The sequence below is a fragment of the Ambystoma mexicanum genome, chromosome 2q, assembly GCF_040938575.1.
Source record: "Ambystoma mexicanum isolate Mex_15411 chromosome 2q, UKY_AmexF1_1, whole genome shotgun sequence".
NCBI classification, from domain to species: Eukaryota; Metazoa; Chordata; class Amphibia; order Caudata; family Ambystomatidae; genus Ambystoma; species Ambystoma mexicanum.
The window spans coordinates 297054255-297061179 of record NC_090924.1 but is presented as its reverse complement, the minus strand read 5'-3'; positions in this window follow the sequence as shown (position 1 = coordinate 297061179).

Here is a 6925-nt window from a genome sequence, read left to right as displayed (position 1 = left end):
TGAGGTCACTTGGAGGTGGGGACAAATTACATCACCTCCTGTGATGTCATCGGGGGTTAAGGGTCGTATGATGTCACTTCCGCTACCCCTGGTATTTAGGTGAAATGACGTCCCTGGAGGAATGACAAGGGTTACAGACCTGCTATAGACTTTGGGAACACAACAGCGTGCTATAGTATTGCCTATTATCAGGATTCCGAGAACTCTCCTGCATGCCCAGCTTCAAGGAACCTCTGTTATGGTCTTCACACCTTTACTGTGTTCTCTGGCAGCGGAAAGGCCAAGGGGGCAACTGATAGTGCTTCCCAATTTCGGGGAGATCCTACTAATCAAAGAAGACGCACTGTACCCTCGTGTTCTGGTGGGTTTCTTTACAGGGACCTATGCCGTGGAAGAAGGTCTTTCACAGTAAGCTGCTCTCCTCCTTGAGGAATCTTGGACCCCTGGTGCCGGCAGGGCCTCCACTTCTGCCTGGTGGCCGGGGTTTACTGGGGGTTACAGCCGCATCGGGATCCCTTTCAAGAGCTACTACGTTGGTGTATTTTTGGCCAGGTTTGCATCTGCCTTTTGTTACCTCACTGTCAGTGTGTGAGGGTTGGTTATTTCCGCCCACTATTTATTCCCTTAAAGATGGTTCTGTTGGGAGAGCGTCCCCTAGTATGCTGACATCTCAAGGGTCTTTGCAGAAATGTACCTCCTAAACCCACTCCTCCTGTATGTGGGTTGTGGAGAGGATGCCCTCGCCTTATTTCGCAGAGGGCCTGAGCAAGCTGAGCCTCCTTTACGAGCCCACTCGGCTAAATTGTCTCTGTTTGTGTGCTTATTTATAGAGTTTTGGATGCCACTGGCAGGGATCTTACGCCACCAGGGGCGTCTTTGCTTATTTCCCTTAGGACCAAGGCAGGTCCTGAAGTTGTCGCTTTTCCCAAATTCAATGAGTTCCCTGAAGTGTCTGTTGTGCGCTGCCTTGAACAATATGACTCGTTGACCAGAGAGTTGGGAATGTCAGTGAACCAGTTATTAATTTCTTTCAGAATATCGTAGATCCAGTTGGTTCGCCTCCCTTAGCTTGCTGGGCTAGGTGGTGGGACGGGGTGGGGGGGGGGGAGAGGTCACAGGATAATACGATGGTGCTCGTTGGGCTAGGAGGGCCATGGTTTCTAAGACATGTCGGTCTGGTGGTAGGTACCGAGGTCCGTCTGCTGGCCGTCTACTGCTGACATTTGTCGTGGGTTTTACTGCGCCGCTATTGCGCACGCTTCTGTGGAGGTCTTGCCACGCGTTGGATTTGCGTGGTGGGGAGCCTGCGTGCTCTGCCATAGAACTGTGCTCCTAGTTGTGGAGTCTGGAAGCCAGCAATCCAGTAAGACTATGGAGGTGCATATTATATACCCCCGGGTCCCGCCCTTGTGACTTTTGCTTTCTTCCCTTTAGTCAGCGTGGATTTGGTAACTATAGTCTTTCTTCTGGGAGGCTTCCCGACACGGTGGATTTTTTTGCCCGGGACAGTATGGGTTGTCTTCGTGGTCAGCTTTCAGGGGCCAAATGACAGAAACTCTACACTGGTGCAAGTGTAAAATTGTACTCTATTAGGACCCTAGTGCAGAAATCATTGGGGGTATTTTAGAAAACGGTTGCACAATGACAAGTGCATGTTTTAAATATATATGTACTAGGGCAAACATTGCCCTAGTGAAAAAACATGCACTTTCAATGCATTTTTGCACAAGGGAAAAACGTTACCCTAGTGCTAATACTGAATGCTATTAGCACCAGGGCAAACTTTGCCCAAGTGCTAATACGCTGCAACTTTGCTCTTGCACACGTGCTAACTTTCTGTAATCTGACCCCCGATGCGTTTGCCAAGAGTTGCGTCTTCTCGCTGTTAATGGTTGCTTCAGAAAAGAAGCAGAGGATTGCATCACGTGTGTTTTAAGGGGTGGCACAAACTGGCGTCTAGAGATCACACGGGGGATATGACATATGAATTGGTGGAGGGTGTAGTCAGCTGTATTTCAAAGTTTCTTACCGATTTGATTGAAGGAGGTGTAGACTGCATAAGACTCGCTTCTGTTCATGGAATCTCAACGCTGGGCCCGTATCATGACATTTTTAGCGCAGTGCGCAAAGTGACTTTGCACTGGTGGAAAGTGACGTTGCACTGCCAACAAACACCCTGATTCTCAGAGCGGTGCAAAATGTATGTTTGTAGTGCAAAGTCAATTTGCACTGCAAAAGTACTCTTCGCACCGTCAATTGGGCCCTTTTAGCGCAGGGCAAAGAGTACTTTTGCTGTGCAACGTGACTTTACACTGGTGCAAATTCACTGTGCGTGGCGTTAAAAATTCCACGAATCAAGCCTTTTCTGACAATAGATATTAGGCGCAATTGAAATTACAAAACACACCACAGTTCCCATAGTCACACACGGTCAGGTACACTTGTGTCTTTCCTGCCTACTTTCCTATGATTCCCATATATACCAGGCTACAAGCCATACATGCCCCCTGCTGTGGGCAGTTAGACAGCTTACCAAGTTGACAACTTGGTTCAGCCTGCAGGGCACAGGTTCAAATCCAGGCAAGGGGGCGTATGCACGTATCATAGTGTTAAACTGATCACCACTAAAATGGATAATCAATCGTAATACGTAATAATATTACATTGCTTAGAAACAAGAGCAATCCAGCACACAGCGTTACATTAAACTATTGTTATTGGCGCAAGTGCTGTGTGGTACGTGTCGGCCATTTCACTTATTTTGCATTTTAAAATATTACTGATGCGGATGGCCTGACACGAACCATGTGGGAGGGTGGGAGGGAGGAAGGAAGGAAGGTAAGAAGAAAGGAAGGAAGAAAGGAAGGAAGGGGAAGAAGGAAGGCGGGGGAGGGAAAGAAGGAAGGCGGGGGAGGGAAAGAAGGAAGGAAGGAAGGAAGGAAGGAAGGAAGGAAGGAAGGAAGGAAGGAAGGAAGGAAGGAAGGAAGGAAGGAAGGAAGGAAGGAAGGAAGGAAGGAAGGAAGGAAGGAAGGAAGGAAGGAAGGAAGGAAGGAAATGAGGGAAGGAAGGGAAAGAAGGAAGGTGGGAGGGGGGAGAGAAGGAAGGAAGGAAAGAAGTAAAGAAGGAAGGAAGAGCGGGAGGCTGGGAGGAAGGAAGGAATAAAGGAAGGAAAGAAGAAAGGAAGGAAATGAGGGAAGGAAGGGAAAGAAGGAAGGTGGGAGGGGGGAGAGAAGGAAGGAAGGAAAGAAGTAAAGAAGGAAGGAAGAGCGGGAGGCTGGGAGGAAGGAAGGAATAAAGGAAGGAAAGAAGAAAGGAAGGAAATGAGGGAAGGAAGGGAAAGAAGGAAGGTGGGAGGGGGGAGAGAAGGAAGGAAGGAAAGAAGTAAAGAAGGAAGGAAGAGCGGGAGGCTGGGAGGAAGGAAGGAATAAAGGAAGGAAAGAAGAAAGGAAGGAAGTGAGGGAAGGAAGGGAAAGAAGGAAGGTGGGAGGGGGGAGAGAAGGAAGGAAGGAAAGAAGTAAAGAAGGAAGGAAGAGCGGGAGGCTGGGAGGAAGGAAGGAATAAAGGAAGGAAAGAAGAAAGGAAGGAAGTGAGGGAAGGAAGGGAAAGAAGGAAGGTGGGAGGGGGGAGAGAAGGAAGGAAGGAAAGAAGTAAAGAAGGAAGGAAGAGCGGGAGGCTGGGAGGAAGGAAGGAATAAAGGAAGGAAAGAAGAAAGGAAGGAAGTGAGGGAAGGAAGGGAAAGAAGGAAGGTGGGAGGGGGGAGAGAAGGAAGGAAGGAAAGAAGTAAAGAAGGAAGGAAGAGCGGGAGGCTGGGAGGAAGGAAGGAATAAAGGAAGGAAAGAAGAAAGGAAGGAAGTGAGGGAAGGAAGGGAAAGAAGGAAGGTGGGAGGGGGGAGAGAAGGAAGGAAGGAAAGAAGTAAAGAAGGAAGGAAGAGCGGGAGGCTGGGAGGAAGGAAGGAATAAAGGAAGGAAAGAACAAAGGAAGGAAGTGAGGGAAGGAAGGGAAAGAAGGAAGGTGGGAGGGGGGAGAGAAGGAAGGAAGGAAAGAAGTAAAGAAGGAAGGAAGAGCGGGAGGCTGGGAGGAAGGAAGGAATAAAGGAAGGAAAGAAGAAAGGAAGGAAGTGAGGAAAGGAAGGGAAAGAAGTAAAGAAGGAAGGAAGAGCGGGAGGCTGGGAGGAAGGAAGGAATAAAGGAAGGAAAGAAGAAAGGAAGGAAGTGAGGGAAGGAAGGGAAAGAAGGAAGGTGGGAGGGGGAGAGAAGGAAGGAAGGAAAGAAGTAAAGAAGGAAAGAAGAAAGGAAGGAAGTGAGGGAAGGAAGGGAAAGAAGGAAGGTGGGAGGGGGGAGAAAAGGAAGGAAGGAAAGAAGTAAAGAAGGAAGGAAGAGCGGGAGGCTGGGAGGAAGGAAGGAATAAAGGAAGGAAAGAAGAAAGGAAAGAAGAAAGGAAGGAAGTGAGGGAAGGAAGGGAAAGAAGGAAGGTGGGAAGGAAGGAAGGAAGGAAGGAAGGAAGGAAGGAAGGAAGGAAGGAAGGAAGGAAGGAAGGAAGGAAGGAAGGAAGGAAGGAAGGAAGGAAGGAAGGAAGGAAGGAAGGAAGGAAGGCTGGCTCTTTGCTCTGGTTGGAATAACGGTCTGTTCAGCATTAACCCTGGTTCACATAAGAATCCCAGAGCAGAAGACGAAATTCCGACTCAGCAAAGTGCGAGTCTGAAGAAGGGAGGCGCTCTGCCCTCATCTGTCACTCTGACAGCAGCCACCCAGCCCCGGCTGCTGTGGACTGCAGCCCCCCTGCCCCGGGGTGACACGGGCCCTGCAGCCCCCTGCAGTGCGGCGAACGGATTAGTCAAGGCAGAGGAACAGATGAGGTCTTGTTTAACTCTTTGCTGCTCCCTGGCGCCCGGTGCGGCAAGTGCCAGAGGGCACTCTGCACGCGGTGCCTGAAACTTCAAACCTGACAGACAACAATCAAACATGTTCAGCAAGCAGAGACAGCATTTCCAAAAAACCGCGAACACAACCCTGGAGTCAGAGCAGCTAAATGGGAGTCCAGGGGGCACAAGGGGGGAGGCACCCGACCCACACTGCGCAGGACCTCTGATAAAGCCAGGTGTGTGCAGGAGAAGCAGTTAGCTACAGGTGCACAGACAAATCAAATCGCTGCATTACCGCGAGCTCCGTCACGTGCCCTGGCCTAGCACAATCAGAATCTATCCGTGGGGGGCTGTGGAACAGGCATGGGCGAGCCCGGCGCGTGCAGAAGCAGCTGGAAGAGTGGAAGGAAGAGGCCCTCCCTGAATCCTTCGCCACGAGAGCTGCCGTAGGGACAGTCGGGCATTTAACTCGACACTACCGGAGAGATGTCCGGTTTGCTTGGTGCGCAAATGTGCTCATCTTTTAGGGCCGGGACACTGTTGTAGGGTGACCAGATTCAAAAAGAAAAAAAACGGGCCAGGGCAACTAACATAAAAGTAGGACAAACTCTTGAAAGTGGCTGTCAAGGCACTACCCTTCAGTAGAGGTTGGAGGAGAAGCGGGTTTAAGTGTTACTGTTCATATAAACACATATTATAATTAATTTAACACAAGCCAAGACGAACTTAAGTTGTAAAATGCAGCATTTCTTATGTGTGAGATTGTGCATTCATGCTTGTCAGCTATAAAAGACGACTACCACAAACTGGGACCACTGCAGTTTCAAATGGCAGCATAATCTTGAGAAGGAGGTCCGGGGGAACGCAAAGTGTTTCCCCCCAGGGTGGATTTGGGCGCTGCACAGGGCAGTGAGCTGGTCTGCGCACAGTGCGCCGTTCCAGGTGACGGGTGAAAACCAGGACAGTCCCGCGAAATCCAGGATGTCTGTCTGGTCAGTGTAGGGTGACCCTACACTGTTGGGATAGCAGGCCCCTTAGTTACCCCCTCCTTCACCTGTCAAAAAGCGTATCCCAACCCACTGATAGCACACAGAATGCACGGACGGGCGTGTTAAAAGGCGTGGACCTTCCGCGGAGAACGCACGGGAGGGGCATTTGACTCAGTCACGCCGATAGCTTAAGAAGTTTAGCCGTGTTCCTGAGACGATATGATATGATATATACATGATGTGTGTTTGGACCCCCACGCACTGCGACTCAGCCTTTCATCCTGACACTAGGAGCACTGGATTCTTGCGTTAGCTGCAGCGTGAGAATGTGTGATGGGAATACACGTTATTTGCAGCCCCCCCCTTCGGACGAAAACGAGGACTAGCAGAAAATCGCCCACCTGAAGCTGGGTGAGGGTGGCAGTCCCCGCGGCCCGCCCCTGGCCCATTGAAGAGAATGAATGCGGGCTCTCCGGGTGAGCCCGGCCACACTCTCCAGACAGTCACTCGCCCACTTGCGGCGCGCCCTGGCACCAATGGGCGATTGCAAGCACTGACTTGAGAAAAGAAAGGCACCGTCACATAATAAAACAGTGTTATCTGCGTGATTTTGCACCAATCAACAATGACACAAGGTAAGTGAAATTCTGAATATAACTCGCACACTGCCACGTGAAGTTGGAAGCTACGCCCCCGCAGACACTTAACGAGAACCAACATTACAAACATTGCGAGTGTTCCCACCGCGTCACCAAGGAGCGCCCGTTTCTAACTTGAAGAGTTTGATTTAAAAACTCCTAATAATGTCGGATTCGCAGAGAAATGATGACATATGCGTCATTTCGACATGCTAAAACCATGGGCTCTTCTCAAAGATGTTCAATAATCACTGACACTAGACTCGTACAGTGGGTTGCGCGCTCTCCAGCGGCTACCCAAGTTACCAGGCCCGCGTCTCGCAAACGCAGCCCAGTATAGGGAGCACGTGACCCGGGAAACGGGCGTCTGAGTACAGAGCACGTGACCCAACTGCCTAAACATCCAGGGATCCAGATTCTCCAGATTCGACACTCA